At 36.2% G+C, this 22311-nt stretch overlaps 1 protein-coding gene across 4 annotated transcripts in view; it reads left to right on the top strand.

Annotated features, from left to right (window-relative positions):
* Positions 1-22311, top strand: part of LOC150110596 (rab11 family-interacting protein 4A-like) — a 249791-nt gene that overhangs the window by 138988 nt on the left and 88492 nt on the right. The window lies entirely within an intron of this gene.

Here is a 22311-nt window from a genome sequence, read left to right as displayed (position 1 = left end):
GGCATCCAAGAAACTGGCATTCTCTTTTGTTCAAGAGCCTATTTTACACCCAACCAACTCTTCACTATATACAAATCCGTCCATGTTTAGGATATTGCTCACATGTTTAGGGTGGTGCACCTAAAACTTCTCTTAAAATCCTTGACGCCATCCAGAGGTGTGCAATAAGGCTTATAGATGATCCCTCTCTCTCTCTCACCCAGATTTACTTCAACCTTTATCTCACAGGCGCAGTGTTTCAAACTGTGTTTATGCTACTAATACTTCCATGTCCACTGCTCCAGTGAATTGGCAACTATGATTCCTCCACTTTCTATTGCATCTGTTAATGCAAGAGCTGCAGCTGCCCATCATCGCTTTATTGTGCAACTGCAAACTCTCAAAACCAGCTTCTATTCATCCTCTTTTATTCCGCCCGCCTCTGTCCTCTGGAACAGCCTTCCTCAAGAAGTATTCCCAAACAACTACAACCTGTAACTCAAAAAAAAAAAAAAAAACCCCTTCTGTTATCTCAATTCTCATCTGCACCTCACACACAGCACTGATGTGCCAATAGGTCCCGTGACCTCTCGTGTATGGGATCAAAAAATAAAATAAATACACACACTAGAAAATAAAGGCAAGTGTTCAAAATGTGTTCAAATCTGACCATCAGGTTGACTATGAGAATTGAAATGGCCTGATTGTCTTATACCTCTTATGAATTTGTAACATGGAATTAGTCGATAGACTTTGATCTCGTCAATGGTGTGTGATTTTTTCTAGCGAAATACGAGATGAACGCGACTTCATATTTATCTTAATACAAGTTCATGATGAACTGATTATAGTCACTGAAATGCAAATTAAATGTTGAGACATTTAATTTGCATTTCAGTGACTAGAATCAGTATGTATGCCATGTATAATATCTGGAGATATTATACATGGCATACATAGGCTACAATAGTTTCACTTCCTTTTGCATCATTTAAGATAATACAACACATACACACAAAAAAAAACAGTATGAATTCTTGTGATAATGCAAAACGAACTTTCAAGCTGTGCTGACATGCTTATGAGTCACTAATGCTATTTTTTTTTTTTTTTAAATATTGTTGAAAGTTGTTAGTTAGATAAAGGAATGTTAAGAAAGCTGCATATGTAGATCAATGCATGTGAGGGAATCTTTTTCAAAACAGGAAGAGAAGTAGAAGAATTTCGAACAAATAAAAATTGCAGTTGCTTGGGTAGCGAAATCAAATGAAGCGTTATACAAATGTGATTAGTAGGTTCGCAAGTTTAATGATCTGCTTTCCCCAGCTTGAGTGAGCGTAAGGGAACTTTAACGCACTATTTTTGTGAGTACACTCAAAAAGGTTCGAAGAAAACTTTCTTCAGTGAATTATTGAAACCAAACTTAGTTCTTGTGCATCTTATCGTCGGTGTAAGAAGTCTTTAGGAAAAAAAAAAAAGAGATCGATGAGGTATGATCCAGTGTTTGACACGTAGTAATGATTTTCTGTCATCCTAGAAATCGAAAGGGGATGAAGTTTTCGCAATTAATGTCTTTTGAATCTTAAGTATTTCCATGATTAGATAAACAACGAGGTATTTCGAAAACAGTTGTTGAAAAGTAGTCCGGAATACTTTTTATAACTGTCACATCTCCCACCACAGTTTTATTTTAATGTGTGGTCTTTATGATTTCTTTTGGCTATATAGCACTGCCTCTCATTTTATTTTCAAAGAAATGAAAATAAACATCACGTGATCAAATTCTGCGCCTGATATACTATCTGATGCATGGGCCTAAAATTGTAGAGATAAAAATGAACACCGAATTTGACATAGCGACTTTGATTTGTTTTTAACAAATCAAAAGGTATGATTCGATGTACAGTATATTTTTCGTTATTTAAAGGGTTCCTGTAGTGGCTACACTTTTCAAACAACTTACGTTAGGTATAAAGTATTTTTCATACTTTGAAATTGAATACCGATAAATGAAAACTAGTATATAATACTTCCTTAAAACTGTCGATCGATTTTAAAAGCAACAAAAGTCGACTAGATGCCGACGTTGTATACCTCCAACTCTTGTCTATATCAGACAATTATAATAACATTCTTGGCTTATTTTCAACTTAATAAAATATTCATTTTATTAAGTTGAACATAGCATGTTTGGAAATTATGAGGAATGTTTTATTTGACATGTGAGAGATATAACTAGAGATATTGACTTCCCACCATACCAGCAAAGCTGGTTTGGTGGGAAGTCAATTGAATAAATTCATATGGAATAAGAGAGAAATTAGTCAGAACACTAAATTAGCTGTATACAAGACAGTGTTCAAACCAGTTTTAACTTATGGATCTGAGAGCTAGGTCAGAAGTAAAACACTTGACCAAAGACTAGAGACCGCAGATATGAGAGTCTTGAGAAAGATTAGAGGCGTGAACAGATGGCATCAATGGCAATATCATATTAAAAATGAGGATATTAGGAAAGAACTTGACATTGTCAGCATCCAGGAATGCATTAGCAGAGCTAATCTCAGGTGGTATGGTCACTTAAATAGAATGGGAGAGGAAAGATTAGCAAAACAAGTGTTCTCTGCCAAGTTGGCAGGAAAACGACCCAGAGGAAGACCAAGATATAGGTGGATTGATACGGTACAAAGTGCCTTAGACGATAGAAATATAAGATCTGATAATGTTGGAGTCTTGACAAGTAACAGACTGATTTGGAGGAAAATTGTAGATAGGAAGTTAGTAATGATGTAATTTTTTCATGTAGTACTGTCATATCCTGTACACCCCTTGAGGGTACATGTCAGGAATTTGATGATGATGATGATGAGATATAACTAATCTGCGCCATGCGTAGGCTATCAACTATTTTTAATTCATGCATCTAACATTCCAAGCTGAACGGACTGCCGTAAAAATAAATTTAAAAAACCCAAAAAAACTAAGCGGACTGTGGGTGTCCTCGTTGACTCACGCTTGAATGTCCTTGACACTCGGAACTTAATCGACGCTAATCATCAAAAACATTTGGATGTTTTTGATTTCATTTTGTATTTTTAAACGATCAAATAAGAAGGAGAAAATCTAAGGAAGACAAACTGTTTTTTTTTTTGTTTTTTTCTTCGAGTAAGTCCTATTGGTACTAGTATGAAAGCTTTCTGTAGTCCTGCAGATCATTTGGATTAGACTATGAACTTCTTCCTGCCAAATGTTGATGATACTGGGCTTTATCCTGCACAAAGATTAGCGAATACACTCGGCCACTTAGGCCAGATTGGGTAACAATATATTGTCTCCAAAGTTTCATCTACAAGTTGTAGGTTTGTCAAGTCTTGCTGCATGGATCTCTTGAAAACTTTTAGGGAGTAAATGATTTTCGTCTCTCAATGTGACGATCACTACATTCTTTATTAGAGGTAATGATCTATAGTAGCATTAAAGACTATTCGTGTCTCAAGGGCGGGATTCCTGATTTATTTGATCTCTGACCACTTATTAAATAGGACTCGAAAACATTCTGTCAGAGATCTTAAGGAACTTTGCCATCCATCACCAACTGTAAATCTCGCCTTTAGTTAATAATGATATGTTTATTTTTTCATCTTCCATATAACATTACGTTCTTATTGAAGATACTGAGACCTTGTTTGGCTTTACTCTTTAGCGATACTTAATCGTCCTGTTTTTACTTTGTACTTAGTCGACGATTTATTCAAAATATAACCTGTCTTCTTTAATATAGAGAAATGCAAAATCTAATTGACAATAGATCCAACTTGTCTCATGACAAACAAAACCTATATGCAAGAAAAAGGGCGGTCATCTCTGTTTTAATTGCAGTCTAGTCAAACGGGGATACCCTTTCTGGTAGGTTAAATCATAGAACGATACCTTTAATTTGGTATGTTCTTTTGTACAGTGCATAAATCAAAAAAACTCGAATGGAGAGCATAATGTACTCTCAGTAGCAAAACTGGATTGGAACGGCTTCTTAGTGGAACGTTGGAATAGTGTATACCCACTCTCACACACACAGGCTGTGGGTTTGATGTTTGGATGAGCTCTTTAACACTCAACTAAAGATCGTTAATACAGAAGGAAGAGCATAAGTGAAAGAACGGAGCCATGTTAAATCCAACATTAGTTGCCGAGTTTGATGATAGAGATCTCCACCACTTCTCGTTATCTGCGATCGAAGAAGCTGGCAGCCCATTTGAAAAGATCAGAAGACGGATATAATAACTTACATAAATAGAGATTTCTGTTAAACCTGATTAGATGCCTCAAATATCAATCTGAGGCATTGATATTTGAGGCAGAATCCATACCAGCATCCATTTGTCAGTTGAGGTTTCCAAGTGGTGTAGCAAACTTAATTCTCCATTTCTTTTTTAGAAGCGAAGTGAAAAAAATTAGACAATTTAGTGGTAAAGATAGTGAGTTGGAGAAAATTTTTATCTCTGGTTTAAAAAAAATAATGAAAGAGGAGGACATGAATGCAAGAATTGAGGGGGAAATAAGATGCCAGGAGATTTGCTTTTCCGCAAGTAATGATGCAGTAGAACCATCAGGGTAGAACCTCGTGGAAACAGCATTGACAAGTAATAGTCAATAGTTTGACAGAAGACCAGATAGTAGGACATGATGCAAGTTTCCTGCTTTTGGCCTTTTCGAAACGAGTTTTGGATGTGTGGATAATTTATTTCCAACTATTTCGGGCTTTAGCAAAATCTAAACAATATAGAAATTTCAATGAATGGCATTTGCAATATGCTTGATTCTATCTTGAACAGACATGGCAGCGTGCACACTTTTTGGGAAAGTAGAGCTTGGGAATAGGAATTGAATAAGGGGTGAGAAGTTAATTCACCTTAGGAAATATGGCATACAAACTACGAAAGTCATTCCACTGGTATTCTAATTAAGCTACACACATGAATGAGTGGCTGTTTGAATGTTCTCATGGAAAAAAAAGAAAAGGAAATCAGTACTTGAATGTGGTCTTGAATACTCAGAAGACAAACAACATTTACAACTTAAGAACTTCTTACTAGTGAGGAACAGATCTAGAATAGTTTGTTAGGTACCTGATCAATGATAGAAAATGCTTTTTTAAATTTAAAGTTTTTTACGTTCACAGCTAATTTTAGAATAAAATTTCGAATATCGTATGCACTTTGTAAGAGCAGTTTCTATAGTCAGTGACTGGTAGACTTGCTTTCAATGAAAACAGATTATTATTACTACGTGCCACCTCCAGGGAGTCCAAGGACTCATCGTGGGAGGGCACACTACTCTACTTCGCTAAATACATCTCCTCCTCTTCAATGCTACTTAATTCTCCAACTACGACGCTACTACCATCAACGCCATCTATCGTCCATCATCACCAACAATAGTATTTTTTGTCTGTAAATTGCGTTTTTTCTAAAAGCCGATTTGTCTGTACGCGGGATGAAACACCCGAGTTTCCGGGAGGGGAAAAAAACCCTGCTACCACCGTATGAGACTATAGTTGATTTATTTTATATTAAGGGTTAAAGCTAGATAACGGCAAGGAAACCTCAACCTCGCCTTTTAAAGGATGCGGAGAACCGACCAGGGTTTCTGGCCTAAATGTCCAATCCTCATCTTCACATGGCGCATCCTGTTACCTGGACACTGAACGAATGAGGGTGAGCAGGGAATTTTGAACTTGACCGAAATTGTTCTTATTGACTTAAATCAAAATCCAAAATGATGGTACACCATGACAGAATTTCATGTTGACTGGGGCGTCGCCTGGTTAAACAAGGCCCCATAGTTTTCGTCAGAGAACCAGGACGAACAGCGAAAAATCAGCTACTGGAACAAATGCCAAAACTCTTGATAAGAAGTTAAGTAATAACCCAACTTTTTCATTTAGTGCTATCGTAATATCCTGTACCCCCCACCCCCTAAAGGGTACATATCAGGAATTTTTGATGTTGTTCCAGCATACAAAAATCATATTAATGTCGAAACAGTCTTATAGTTAATTTCGGAAATTAAAACAAAGCTTAACGATTTTTTTAACACAAATTGACGTTAATTTATACAAATTTCCTATTTTCCCATAAGTGTATTTCGGTGACTTTATTTATACGCTTTCCAGTGAACAGGGTAAATTCTTCCCTAACTAAATTTGAATTACTTTAATGCTTACTGAATCATCCTTTTAATTAAAAAATTATTAATTTACATGTGTAATTATCAGACCAGTAGATTTCTGCTTCACTAAGCGAATAGTACATTCACTGCTAATGGCGCATGCGTCTAAGCCACCACTTACACGTAGAAAAGAACTCGCATATAAACCTTTCAATCAACCTTAGACTGTTCTAGATATCTAAACTCTGAAACAATCATATTCATGCGAATGTCGTGCATATTAATAACCACCTGTTGATTTGAATTCGTTTTGCCTGTGGACTTGTCGTTAACGATGCTTACGAATATAGATCAGAGTCAATGAGCCGTGCTTAAACATACACGTATATCTCTGCATGAATGCAAAACAAGAAAGGTGAGCATTTTTTTTTCTTTTAGTAATTACTAATTCATAGTAAAAAAATAATCTTGCTTAAAATATATTGTCAAACAACAAAGTTGCTCACATGTTAATAAAATATGTTGATTTGTTAACAACTAGTCTCACAGATAGCGGTCGTCCCTCGCATAATATTTGAAAGTAATACCAATAGTTGAAATCCTTGTGACGTACTTGAAACAAAGCAGTCACAAGACTGGAAAGTACAATCTCATTAACTGTAATTTACGTTTAGTGCTGCGAAATGAACTGTTATTCGTGATTTCTCATTTCAGTATTTATTATTAAATGACACTTCCAAGGACTCATCGCGGAATGTATTGTACACCACATAATTCACCGCTAACGCGCTACCGTTTGCCAATAGTATTTTTGCTTGTTAATTGCGGGCATTCTCTGGCCGATTTGCCTGAATGTGGGATGAAAAACTGTCGTTTTCTTGAGAAATATGTTTGAATGATTTTTTTTTTTTTTAAATGAAGTAAAGTAAAGATAAAAACATCTTATTTGTGAATAAGATATTTTTCAAGAATAAGATGTTTAATAAATCCTCTGCATAAGCATATGATTTATTAAAGTTCAATGACTTATACTTAGTAAGGAAAATTTTACAATCCGCCGAAAAATAAAGTAGGCCACTCAAATATTGTAATTAGACCCACTGTTGTCCGAGTCATTTTGATCAAGACAGAACAATGATAGATAAAAATAGTTATATTGGATGATGGATTCAGAACTGTTGAATAACATGGCTGATTATGCATAACGTTTTATCGAGTTTCCTGTGGAGCCCTGCTTTTTACAGGAAAACTAAGCCCATAATAGAGTCAACCTAGCGAAGCTAATGTCTTCCATCAAACTGAAAGGCATGGCTGCTGTTATAGAAACAAGTAAATATGTAACTAGAAGAAAGACCAGGCATGAATTTGTCTATTTCCTGAATTTACTAATATTATTGTCAGAGCAGGCAACTGATAATTCTGCATAGATAAAGAAGTAAGATGCAACGAATAGGTAGTGTGTTTCTTGTAAAGGATATTGCACCGAAAGGTAGATCCCAATAACTTGTAGTGAACATTGCTTTTCGCAATAACAGGCTATATAGTATATTAGAACTTAAGGAATATCTTTAGAAAAATTTGTGACAACTGATGAAAAGTTTTCCATCAGTTGTCACAAATCTTCTGATTCTTCTCCCATTCTCTTCCGCATCGCAAATATAAATTTTTTAAAAAGTCTTTAAAATTCATGTATTAAACTTCATTTCCACATGTAACCTGAACTATCATCCACATTCTTATATTTCGAAATCATAAAATAGAAACAAAATTCCGTTATTCATCTAGCAGATTTGTGAATATTTTAGACTTCAAATATGCTAAGGGCTCTAATTTGAAAAATTTTCTGTGAAAAGGTATTTTCTGTGTGTATTTAAGGTTATTAAAAGGAAAATAACTTTTTTATTTCTTTTGATATAAAAGATCCAGAATAGTAAGGATGATACTTGAAGTATTTTTTTTTTCTTTTATCCTATTTGGGATTTATTCGATTTATCGTATTTGTTAAAGAGAAAAATCTACTATTCTGCACGTAACGCACATTTTACCGAATTAATGTTTGTTTCATTCACAGCGTTTGTAAATTAACTCATATATATATAAACCAACGTATTTTAAGCAATAATTAAATGCATTTTAAATATGTTTTATAATAATATGCATACAAATGACTCTTTTAGAAGTGGATGATTTATAATTTTTAATTATGGGGCAGTTACGGATTAAGTCGGCTGAGGGCACCAGAAGGTAAAATTTATGGGGGCCCTAAATGTTTATATATGGATATGCTACAAAGAGAACTATGGCTTCACTATAACAAAAAAATAAAAATAATAAAAATTTAAATACGCATAATATGTGATTTTATATTTTTTCAAAACATTGCAATACATTTTTCTTTATAATAAAATCTGACATAAAATGTATTTAAAAAAATATAAAAATTAAAATTGCAACAAAATAAAATATTTTAAGAAAAAAAAAGAAATATATTTAAGTTAATATATGTTAATTTTTTTCTTCGATTTTTCTTTAGTAAATTCATCAATTTTCGAAGTATCGATGTTATTTAATACTTCTCGTTTCATATACATAGCGCCATACTGTTTAACCTTTCTTTTGACATCGTACTTCTCAGGTAGTTTTTTACTTTTTAAGACAAAAAAAGAAAAATCTTTCACCCGATGAATTGGAAATAATAGGAATAGCCAAAAAAAAAAAAAAAAAAAAAGTAAAATAATTTCTACATTTGGAAAAGTTGACGCTTAGGGCCCCCTTCGACCGCAAAGTCCGACACCCGCTTGATCCGCCTCTCTTACGGAGTGCTACCCAAAAGTGTACAACTTGCAGCATCTAGATTTTGTTGTATCGTCTGAGTATTTATAGAGGGAATTTGTTGGACAATTTTGAAATTAATGAGAAGGAACGAAGATTTCGCTTTTATTTTTTATTATTTTTTTAATCTCATTAAATGGCTTCGGAGATCCGTTTGAACCGTTGTAAACAGCTCTTATCAGGAAAAGTCCATCAGAGGCGGAAGAAGCAAAGTAGATATAGTTGAACATCAAAAGTGTGATTGTTTAAGTAGGCTGTGCATCAGAAATTTTCTAGACCAAACTGTCGAATAATATTACTCGACATTCTAAGCCGTTTAAAGGAAAGATATTCACTAATAAAGTACCAGTGAAATTTAACCGTTTAGTAGAAATCCTATATTTGTACCGTAAGTGTACGCAAATGATATTTAAGATTTTCAAGAAATCAAACGACTAGACTTACAGCATTGTAGTCAGTGGTGTGTTGGTAAATTTTTAACAACCGGCTCGCTTTGTGAAAAATTTGATTCTTCAGATGTCTTTGTTTCTGCTTCTTCAAATTTTGTCCTTTTAATGTTTAAGAAGTTTCGTTCTATTTCATTTTTTCAACTAACGGCTATCCGCTTTTTCGACCGCAAAACCTGATTAAAATTATTTTAATTATTAAAAAAAAAAAGAAAAAAAACGAAATAAAAACATATATTAAAGAAAATTTTTCTTTAACTCTAATTACCTACAACTTACCTATTATCAAATGAAATCCTGAACAAAAAAAATGTAACACTAATATTACCACTCGTAGTCGATCAAATGACCAGAGAAACTGTAGCCGTCGCGACGAATTTTTGTATTTATCAATAGTGCAACAATGTTGCATTTCCAAGAACTTAATGTTGCAAGTTCTTAGAAATTCGCCGAAAAATAAGGCATTATTGTTTATTCAAATACCCAGTTCGGGAGTTTTGATAACATGTTTGTGTTTTAATGAATACAGACATTGTTTAGTAAATAAAATCGTTTCCAAATTCCCGTTCGTAAATTGATTTGCGTTTTTTGAATTCTCCTTTATGCATTTATTTTTGATAATAATATATGTAAGTGTTTATTATACAATTTCAAAATATTTACGAGAAAAAGTATATACCACCATTCATCATCTATCCTTTCATAAAGAATTTTAATAACCGGCTCGCCCGATTTAAAAACATTAATAACCGGTTCACTAAATTTGAAAAATTTAACAACCGGCTCGCACGAGCCGGTCCCAACACACTACTGATTGTAGTCTAGTTATACAGATGTATAAACGTACTGTGAACTGGCCCATAGAGAGAACTGTTTTTTCCTCCTCCAGAAGTTTCCTCGTGCGTTCAGTTGTCGAATTAATCAGTCATTAATTACTACTTGAACCATTTTTCAAACGAATTTTTACTATCTGTATGCGGTAATCTACATATGCTAGTTATCAATTAGGCGTAATGATAATAACACTTCAGTTTTTTGTCTGCTAAAATGCTTTTTTTGTGAGAAGCAAATCGTGACGAAATGTTGTCTAAATGTGTGAAGTTAGGAGTATGGTCCACACTTTTGTGATGTAATCAGGGGGTCCAAGTGACTGGTAGATGGAACAAATTATAGACGCGAAGTTCGGTAGAGCACGGTGATAAGCAGAAATGCCGGTAGGGTCCGGCATTTCTGCTTATCGCCGGGGAAAAAGGCATACCGGGAGAACAATACGAAGGAACAGAAACAACTGCTAACTTATATCTCCAATTAAGTCATTGCTTCACTGTTTTTTTTTTTTTTTTTTTAGGATCGGGCTCAAATGTTTGCTAAGGTTATTCAACTAAAGACTTCAGTTCCATAACAGAACTAACATAATTACCTGACGTTCGTGTTCTTCTACAGTGGATTTGAAGATATTTTGTATTATAAAGATTGTTTTGAGTTTTATGAACAGTTGAAGTTTGTTTCGTAATATACCGTACAACTGCCGTATTGGATATTCAGTGTCCACTTGAGAGAAAAAAAAACTTAACGGTCTATGTGTTTTTGTCAGATTTTGACGACTGACGTAACTTTATATGGTGCTTGTGCCCCTAATTCTGGCTGAGAATTTCTCTTCCCCTATTATTTAAGCTTTTCCTGCTGCTGCAAGAGCAGGCCTGTTTGGCCGTGTGAAATCATCACCAGTTATTGGACGCTCGAAGTAGAGTTTTTAGCATTGTTTGTTTATCAGGATCTCAGGAGGGATATCTGTGGTATCCTGTCTTAAGGTAAGATATCAATAGCTTTGAAATACCAAATTCTTGGTCTGCAGAAGCTATTTGTTACTTCATCCTTTCAGGGTTAGGATGATATAGTTGTCTTCTTCGATATCATAATTATATGCAGTGGAAGAAAGTGAAACCTAGGAGGAATGGCATCCTTTCTCCTTTGAACTATTGCATAGATACGAATAGTTGTTATATTGCATATTGCCAAGTCTTAACATATTGTGTCTTCAGATATGAAAAACTGATATGGAAAAAAAAATTCAAATCCAACTGTCATTAAAGGAATGCTGATAAGAAACGCCAACCCTTTAATGCACAGTGCCCAAATAAATAAACACGAAGCATCCATATATTAAGATAGTAAATCTAAGTATTCGCCAATATTTTTATTTCATCTTTTGTATTATGAATATTTCGGAATGTTCAAATGCAGGTTGAATTCTTTGTGTGTTTCTATATTTTTCCCCATTAGATAACACGGTATTGGCTATTACGGCTTTTCAAATACGTCTTTGTACATGCCAAGAGAAACGAGTTGTTGAGATTTTCAGGTTACAAATATCAATCAAGTCACATTTTATCATATTTCCCACTTCCTCAATCGGTATCAACAAAGCCCCTTAGAAAAGATCTGGATTCGAACCCATCTAGGACGAGAAGCTTTATAAAACATATCTACCACAAAAGTAAATCCTGCGTTTGAATAAAGTACTTAACTTGGCATACTTATAAGTTTCTGAGTTTTTATTTATTTTTATTTATTTATTTATTTTGACATCTGTGCAGATTTTGTATGTCTGTAAATACTAAACTTGACTTATCGCGGAGGACTTGTAATTCATGCGTATAGATAATATATGCCGTATTCATATATTTCCCTACATCGTCATGCAAATTTTCATATATTTCTTCTACTCCGAAAGTTCCGGATATTGGAAATTTTCCGAATTATTGGCAGACTTAATTTTCTTGAATAACAAATGAAAGATGATCTGTCATATCAAATTTCATAACACGAAACGCTAGAGCGCGCTCGCTTCAAGTGAATTACACCTTTTCTTAGGTGTTACCAAAAGCGATGGTAAGCAACACGCCTTTCGGGGTCGTCTCGTCGTGTATGTTGATCGTTTTTCAAACTAGAAGCCACAGTTCAAGCGAAAGTTTTTGTCCATAAGTTTTATGCCTGTCTCGTACATTTACTTCGGAATCTTACATTGAAATAGTGTGAGTGAATATAATATTTATGAAATTTGTAATTAATAACACAATGAAAAGCTGTTTACATTTATTATTATTACTGGAGAGTGATTTTAAATAGCAAAATATTTGGACTTGATCAGAATCTTAAGACTAGAAAGCTAATAAAATGTAATCTAACTGAAAGTTACATTTTATTTTACCTTCCTACCCCCACCCTTCCCACGAAATTCTTAGATGTGGAAAAGAAAGGTAACAATTTGTTTTCAACATAAATATTTGCCGCCTAAGTCCAGCATACACGAGCATAAATCGCCAGAAATTACCCGATTTTTGCTCAACTGTTCAAAACATTGTGTGTGTGTGTGTGGGGGGGGAGATATATATATTCAATTCAACTGTTGTTTGTTATTGCATATCAGCCTATCCTCGTTACAGACATCCAAGATGATTTGGTAGCGGGATACAAACTTGTATAGGGTAGGTCATTGTTCGTTATGCTTCACCATTCTAGCGTAGCTAGGGCATTTGGAAACTGGAATGCTAATTGGATCATGCATCGATGCGTCTCTCACACCCATACTCCCATCCCAGTTTGCATGTTCAAATAAATATGTAATTTGTTAACGAAACTGGTGTGTAGTCATTTATCCCACTTTATTATTGCTTTTGCTTTTCAGAGATTACGTTATTGCTTTTGTGATCTCTTTATCCTCATGAGCTCGTTAGCGTACTCAGCATGTACAAAGTTATAACTAGGTATACCAGGTATATTATTTCTGAATACAGTATAAGAAAATGATAATAAACATTGAACAAGTGCTGTTAGCCAAATGATTACTCAGGCTGCATGCTGCTAAAAATCTATGGTAAGGTGTGCTAAACCAGAAGCAGTATTATTTGAATCTGTATTTAGCATTAAAAGTCAACTTTTAGTTGACAATAATTCTGTTGAAGTTGCAAAAGATAAATCGCAATTTTTGGCATTTTCTCTCCTATTTGGCAATTGTAGTGTTATTAGTAATCCAGAACATACAAATAGAAGCTGAAGCTGGCAGTGACGCAACCAATGACTTGTGCGGATTGGAATAACTTCGACAACTAAGGCAATGAGACCAGTGTCTTTTGTCTGTATTGTGGGATGAAAAACGAGTTTCCAGATATGCTAACTATTAGAAATCCACTCCAGAGAAACGTCTTGTAGCATTTTTTCTGTCCCAAGATGTCACACCAAGTAATATAACGTCCTGTTTATCATACAGCAGTGCAGAAATATCTGGTTGGAGGTCAACACTCTTAACAACATTGCTCCCTGTTCTCATGCCGTGCAAATAAAAGATATTGGTGACCTTTACTGTTGTACAGAACCATTAATAAAACATCCGCGACCGCCGGAATTACAAGAAAATCTTCTTCTTCTGCAGCTTCTCCCACTTAAGTGGGGGGTCACTGTTTGTAATGAGTCTCCTCCACACCTTCCTGTCTTGGGCTGTCACCACATCCAAGTTCTTCATCTTCAGGTCCTCTTCTACCAGCTCCCTCCATCTCTTCTTTGGCCGCCCACGCTTCCGCCTTCCTTGCACATCCATCTGCATGACCCTTCTTCCCACATATTCGTCCTCCCGCCTCATCACATGACCAAACCATCTCAACCTTGCCTCCTGTATTTTCGCTCCTAAGTTCGTAACTTTCATTGTTCCCCTGACATAGTCATTTCTCAGACGATCCTTTCTGGTCACACCGCACATCCACCTAAGCATTCTCATCTCTGCTACTTCCATCCTGCTGATGTTATTTTTCCTCAGGGCCACAGTTTCTATAGCATATGTCATAGCTGGCCTCACTACTCTCCTATAAATTTTGCCTTTCAGATTGATCGGCACCCTCTTATCGCATAACACTCCAGCCATCTCCCTCCAGTTCCTCCAACCCGCTTGTATCCTGCATCCCACTTCCTTCTCAGCTCTTCCATCTTCTTCCACTGTTGAACCTAAGTATCTAAAGTCTCTCACCTTCCTGATGACATTTCCTTCCAGCTCCAGATCTGTCTCCTGGCCGCCACCGCCCACTGCGCAACACATATACTCTGTCTTACTTCTGCTCAGTCTCATACCTCTCTCTTCCAGTACTTTTCTCCATCTTTCCAGTTTAGTTCCCGCTTCTTCTCTTGAATCTACACACAGCAAGATGTCATCTGCATACAACATTGTCCAAGGCGCATCTTCTCTCACCTCCTCCGTAACCCCTCCATCACAATATTAAACAGAAACGGACTTAATGCTGACCCTTGATGCAAGCCAACTGTTACTTGAAAACTTTCTGTCTGTCCCAAACAGGTCCTAACACTTGTCTTCACATTTCTGTATATTTCCCGCACAAACCTGACATATTTCTCCGACACCTTCTTCTCCCTCAGACAACTCCAGACTTCTTGCCTTGGCACTCTATTGTATGCTTTCTCCAGATCAGTAAATACCAGATGTAGCTCCCTTTGTTTCTCTCGATATTTTTCCATCATCTGTCGTAACCCAAAGATAGCATCTGTTGTTGATCTACCAGGCATGAAGCCAAATTGTTCCTTTGCAATCTCCACCTCCTTCCTCAATCTACCATCAAGAACCCTTTCTAGAATCTTCATTGTGTGGGACATCAACTTTATTCCTCTGTAATTTTTACAGTCTTGTGCATCCCCTTTACCCTTGTAAATGGGAACAAGAGTACTCTCCCTCCATTCCTCGGGTATATTTTCCTGTTGGCAAACGTTCATGATCAGGTACCACAGCAGGTCAATTCCCTCTTTCCCCAGTGCCTTCCATTCCTCCACTGGAATTCTGCCGGGACCCACCGATTTTCCATTCCTCATCCTCTTCATGGCCTCCGTCACTTCCATTCTACCGATGTTCTGCACCATCCTCTCAGAAGGCTGCCCATCTCCTCTGTGAGTCCTTGCATTTTCCTCATTCAAAAGTCCCTCAAAGTATATTTTCCATCTGTTTCTTATGTCCACATCCCTCCATAATACTCTTCCTTCAGCGTCTTTGATCTGCCTCACATGTAAGATGTCCTGTGCTGCTTTATTTCTACATTTCACTAGTTGGTAAAATTTTCTCTGTCCTTCCTTTGTTTTTAATTGATCATACAGATCTTGATATGCCATGGCCTTCGCCTGTGCCACAACTCTCTTGGCTTCTTACTTTCTCTTTTTGTACACCTCTCTGTCCTCTTCCACTCTTGACTCATCCCACTTCTGCTTTGCCTTCCTCTTAGCTGTCACTGCCACTTGTACATCATTATTCCACCACCAACCCTCCTTCTGCTCTCTAATCTTTCCAGATGTCTCACCAAGCACCTCGATTGCACAGCTCACGATTACTTTTGAATTATGTTTCCACCAATCTTGTACACTTTCCAGTCCATCCGAAATCCTCTCTAACACCCTCTCCCTAAAACGATTCCTCACACTCTCCTCTTTTAAGCGAAACCACTTAATTGTCTTCATCCTATGGTATCCAGAAGTTCTTATCTTCGATCTTATTTTAAAGTCTGCGCACAGCAGTCGGTGTTGTTGTGCTAATTGATCTGTTGGAATTACTTTACAATTTGTCACAACCTTAAGATGCTTTCTTCTAGTCAAAATGTAGTCAATTTGTGAGCTGTTGTTACCACTCCTAAATGTTATCAAATGTTCTTCCCTCTTGTAGAAAAACGAGTTCACAATTGCCAGATCAAACGCTACTGCAAAGTCCACAACCCTCTCTCCTTCTGGTTCATCATTCCCACCCTGTGGCCACCATGCACCATTTCACAGTCTCTATTCTGTCTTCCTATGTGCCCGTTCAAGTCTCCTCTGACAATCACCATCTCATTTTCTTCCAATTCCCTCATTTCTTCATCTAACACGTTCCAGAACTCATCTTTTTCCTCTGCTGTACAACCAACTTGCAGGGCATATACACATAATACGACCACCCGCTCTTCTCCAAGACCCAATTTCATTCGCATGATCCTGTCGTTCCTTCTACCCACGTCCAGTACTTCACCCTTCATTCTGCCACACACCACAATTCCTACACCATTTCTTCCCTCGTTATTCGCTCCAGAGTAGAACAATTTATATCCATCTCCCAGTTCCTTTGCCTTTCCCCCTTTCCACCTTGTCTCCTGCACACATAAAATGTCCAACTTCCTCATCATGTCTGCCACCTCTCTTCCCCTTCCAGTCATGCTTCCAACATTCAGTGTTCCCACTCGCAACATCCTCTCCACCTGCTGGGGTCGCTTCTTTAACCGCACCCGCCCTTGATGCGGTAGCCCTCGTCCACTTCTCGCAGCTGTAGGGTGATGTGGCTGCGCGTCGCTTAAGGGGTATGCCCTAGCCCTTATATCATTTTCTCTTTGACTCATAATCATAGTTTGAGTTGGCACTGAAGTTTTCCGACCGGATGCCCTTCCTGACATCAACCCTCGCATTTATCCGGGCTTGGGACCGGCACCTATTGAGGCTAGCTATGGAATTACAAGAAAATAACCCGCGCTATTTTCGCTGATGCGAATAATCACGCTGAGGACCAAGTAGCTATCTGTGCCGTAGCGTATTCAGACAGGAGCATCTACTACGCTATCGAGGTGCTGTTCGGATTGCATCAGACGAATGTTAAATCTGCCATTATAATCTGGAGAAAAATTGCAGAGTACTGGGGAAAACATTACCCTTCTTCTGTCTAAAAAAAAAAAAAATCCTACACTCTTCCGGCATGAAAACTCATGGTAGTTGACATTTTGGGACAGCAAAGAAATTATTTGCAAATTTTCTGTTAGTGAGCTTGCACTATCAGTGCAGTTATAGCGAAATGTAACGTTTGAATACAACCATCATTAGGACAAAATGACCAACGCATAACCGATCTGATCAATCGTTTTGACTGTCCGGTGAAGGGGAGGGGGAGACCAATTCTTTATTCCACTTCATCCTAGCGCTCAACGACTTTCACCTTTTGACCAATATTTTACCAGTCAAAGTAAGAATCATCCATTTTGTAGATAGCAATCGCATAAACATTTTTATGTTCACATACGAAAAGTATGTTGCTTACAGACGAGTGCTACTATTTATTTAGTTGTATAACTAACACCAGAGTAAAATTATATTGTTTTATATCTCCTAATTGTATATTCCGAAAGATTGCTAGATCTTCCGCCAGCAATCGCTAAATATGGGACCAATCCAGTCCCTGGCAACCTAACTAATCTATGGGGGGGGGGGGGGTGCAGTTGTATGAATATGGCAATGTTTCTTATATATATTATTTAAACTGCTTTAAATGTCTCCTCCCTTCCCCCTCCCCAATATCTCGCTTTTCAAATTGGAAATGTTGTTTCTGCCGCTTGAATGAAAGAAAAGTAAGCTCCCAAGTGGAAGTGGCCGCTTATGAACTTAATGCTCTGAAAAGGTACTAGTAATTATTTTATTATGCACATTATCCATTATATGCAAATAATGGATATTTTATTATGCACATTATCCATTATATGCAAATAATGGATACTGTGCAACAGTGAAAAATGTTAACCAGGTTTTTTTTTTAAATATTTTTTATGAAAGCAAATGATGCTAGATGGATTTCTCAAATAAAACTTCAGAATTTCATACTAATATTTGTATTATTCAATTTGCGTGGTTGTTGTTACAATGTTCATCCGCAGTAATGTGGACACTTCTAAATCCTTATTATATTTAACTATTAACTTATATATAATGTTGAAATGAATGTTGCAAACATTTAATTTTAAATGAGTTATTTACAATTGATGAATTTGAATGACTTTTAAATAGATTCTCATTGCAAGATGATACCATGTTAACTGGAAACTACCATTAGAACGGGGCTTTAGGATTATATAGCATTTTCTTAGGTGAAATTCTTTTATATAATCTTGGGAGGTGGGGTGGGGGAAAGTATTCCTTGGAGTATTACTACTTCTACTGAAGGATGAAGGAGTGGCTTTACTTTTTATGTATCCCAAAATAATGAATAAATTTGAAACAATTGTTCAATTAAAAAAAATGAATAAATGAAAAACAATTGTTCATTGGCGTTCTGGCAGATTTCTTCGTTGTACTGAATTTTTATTAGTAACTGGTAGCATATTGGTCAAGTATAAAAGGCAATTAAAAACAGATCCCATCCTTAAAAGCAAATCTAAGACAACTTTCTAAGGTCGTAACCCCATTGTTAGTAGTTATATAAAAGCTTGAGAATTTTGCATAAAACAATGCAGCACAATCTGTATTGGAATCGTTGTGATATATAGATACTTAAAATTACCCAAATTATACAGAGCTTGAGTTGCCTCGGTGTGCTGAATTCACTTCTGACAAAGGTGGTCCTAGATAAACACTTCGTGGAAGGCAATATTTTCGCAGCGGCTACTGTTTCTATGCAAACTTTGTCATTCAGCAATGCGTACATTGTATAAAGATGAAACAAAACAAAAAAAAAAAAAAAACGGAAATGGAAACGTGTCGACACAAATTTAATATCACCTTATTAAATGACGTGCTGAATTTTGCATACAGCAAGATTCGACACATTATTCATCTGATTCAAAAAAAAAAATCGTCATCAAAGCTCTGTGGCACAGAATCGATCAATCCTCGTGTTCTCATACTTGAATTATACATTGGATATCGTGAAATCCAACAGAATTGGCTTCTTCCCACGATCTACCACAGAAAATTCAGCACATTCTTAACTCTTACAAGCCTGTTACTAAGAACCCACTGAACCTGTACGGGGTTTCGATTTCTTATGTTGCTGGCATCTTTGAATCTGTTTCGAAGATTCTCAAATCTAGTGGCCATGTATTTTTATCCGGAAGCTCAACAAATTCTGTTACCTTCCAAGAATAAACGGTCTTTTCTGTTCCTCCCAGGAACAGGGAAGACCGTTTATCTCCAACTCTGCGATTTTGTAATTTGCCATCTCTTACTTTGGACGAACAGGATGTTCTGCTATCTAGCCATCACGTAGTCTTTTTTTCAACAACTTGATGTCTATAATAAGTACTCTAAGACTCGTCTACCACACGGATGCCCCTTGAAATACATGTAGGAGCGTTTATTCAGAGTGCTGAAGCGCTACTATATCGCCACGGCTTGAACCGTAATGACCATCTTTCTATACTTGAAGTTTGGGAGAACCTTATTAGTTTTTTAATCGCGTCTCGCAGTCTACTCTACTGTATTACACTACGAGTAGCACGCGACTTGTATCTTCTGAAACACATTTCAAGTGAAATATTTGATTTAAAGTTATTAAATCTATCTGTGTTTCTTTTCTTGTTTTCGAATATTCAGCCTTACAGAGGTAATGCTGAAGTTTGTTTCGAGTATCATCTAGATATATATTTACAAACTCGGGACTATAATATAATTGAAAATTAAATAATTTCAAAATTACAGAATCTCTTAATGTATTAAACGTGCCCGAATTACTCTTCTCTATAATTTCTGTGGCGTGGATAAAATCCCATTAGTAGTAGGTTGGAGTCCCTCTCCAGATAAGCATGGTTGAAGAGGATAGGCGATTTTGTTATTAAATAATTCACTAGAGAACTTTTGATTTGATTTGACAAATCGGTACATTATACTTTACGTTAAATACATCTCTATATTATGTCCAAATAATATTCATTGTAGTCGTATAATTAAATTTGACTAAATACTGATTAGCACCTCTGAAGTGCAATTGGAAAATTATACAGTGTACTCTTCGATTGGAAAAGACTTTAGAGTCATCGCGAATTCTGTTTGGCAACAGAATTCGTGATGACTCTAATATTCATGGACATTTTCAGGTGGTTAGGTAGCAGGGTTTTGTTCCTACAGACAGACAAACCGCCAATGAATAAATACTATTAACAGACCAGAGTACTGTGTAGTGAAGATGGTGAATTGTGTAGATTTAGTGGCCTTCTGTAATGAGTCTTCAGACTCTCAAAATGTTAATTGAATTCTTGTGCAATTTTACCCATTATATTTCAAAATTGGCTCGTTTAGTAATTTAAAATATTATTTTGTCTGTGAAAACGGCATTTGCTTCATAGTACTAGGTTTCCGGAAGAAAGATAAGTTCGATTCTAGTTACCGACTAGAGGAACTTTTCTATTCTTAAGCTGGTTCCCGAGTTAGTTGATCTCACTAATGGACAAGTAGGCTTTACCTCTTGTAAACTCGTTTTTTAAACCGTAGAACTCATGATTTCGCACCATACATACTGCTGCCATCTCGTACACCTTAGCACTATTATGCTAAGGTATACGAGATAAGGTGTATGTATGGTGCGAAATCACTCCTTCTGGATGCCCTTATGGCTAAGGGTGGAGATTGAGTGGCCATCGATCTTAAAGTTCTAAAACAGCCTCGCTTACTCTTTGAGATAAAAATAAATAAATTTAATCTTAAACATGAATAAATGTGCAAAGTAGCATATGCATTATATGTTTTTATATGTTATTATACTGTTATAATAACATATAAAAATATTTATAATGTTATTATAACATTACAAATAGTTATACTTTTAGATATATTTCTTTCAATGAATAAGAAAATATGAAACACGGTTTTTTTTTTTAAATTCCACTCACGAAAAGTTATCCGTAACTTGTTACAATATATTATTGTAATATTGCGAGTGGAATGAGAGTACTTAATCAGAGAAGGCCTCTGTATAGACCAAAAATTGAACTTTTTAAGTCACTTCAGGACCTCCAATATGTGGTATTTGTTATCATGAAATCGACATGACTTCCAAGCGAAACTGATCTTTAGACTTCAAAATTTACATGCATCCATTTCTCTGCCTTCTGAGCGGTGTCCCCATGACTTCTGGTGGGGTAGTGTACAAGTATGTTCACTTAAAGAGCACCGCCCTACTGCCTCGTATAACCACAAGAGGCCACTACTCGTTCCGCTGCTTATTTTTGAATGGCATGGCTTAACGTAAACTCGTTTTCTGGATTTATTTATTCACAGCCTTCAGCGAGAAGGCGTTCACATCCGTTAGTCACTAACTGTACCGTTGCCACGTCATCGGTGATGATGCAAATACTGAACCTGCTCCCAACGATAACTATTCTGATGCCAGTTTTGTGAGCACATAGAACAGCAGGACTTGGTAGCTTTTGTTTGGTATGTTACCATGACTACGTTTGTACATTTACAGGAAATTTGCGACGAAAGCGAACATTTGACTATCTACAGGGCTTAGTCAAGATATCGTAATTAATATTCGCAAATCGTATTATCAAGATCTCAAAGATTATGTAGGTGTACAGTGAAGTTTATTTCCCAGTACGGGTAAGCCAATTATTTCATGCTTTACTAAATAACATTCGCCCTTTCGTTTCGCAAAATGAGTGGACTTGAGTTTTTCCAATTTGTTTTTCTTGGTGCATAGGAAATGTTTAGGGTTTTACTCTAAAAGAAATCACATTTCTTTTATTTCTTTCCGAGGATACTGCTTTAAAGCAATTACGAGATAATGAATAAACGCTTAAAATGTCAGACAGCATAATTATAGGCGATTGTAATACTGTATTCCCATGCCATAAATGGAATGTGAAAGATTTAAAAGAAATTGGCCTACTTGAAAACATATTGGAGAGTATTTGCAATTCTGAGGATTCGGTGTCATGTGTGCTGATTTTGTATTCTTTTAGGATATAACTCTAATTGCTTTATAAAATAAAGGGCTAGGAAACCTGTTACTTTTAATAAATATATTTATGATGCATTGTGGTTTTGATTTAATATTTTTGAAGCTCTAATATAAAATGTAATGCAAGAAGCAAAGCTAATATAGCTTCGATGTTGG

This window comes from Typopeltis vanoorti, chromosome 1 (genome assembly GCF_054136105.1).
Source record: "Typopeltis vanoorti isolate ZY-2024b chromosome 1, IOZ_Tvanoo_1.0, whole genome shotgun sequence".
Classification (NCBI taxonomy): domain Eukaryota; kingdom Metazoa; phylum Arthropoda; class Arachnida; order Uropygi; family Thelyphonidae; genus Typopeltis; species Typopeltis vanoorti.
Note: the sequence above shows the minus strand (reverse complement) of the source record. Positions and strands in the feature narration are given on the sequence as shown.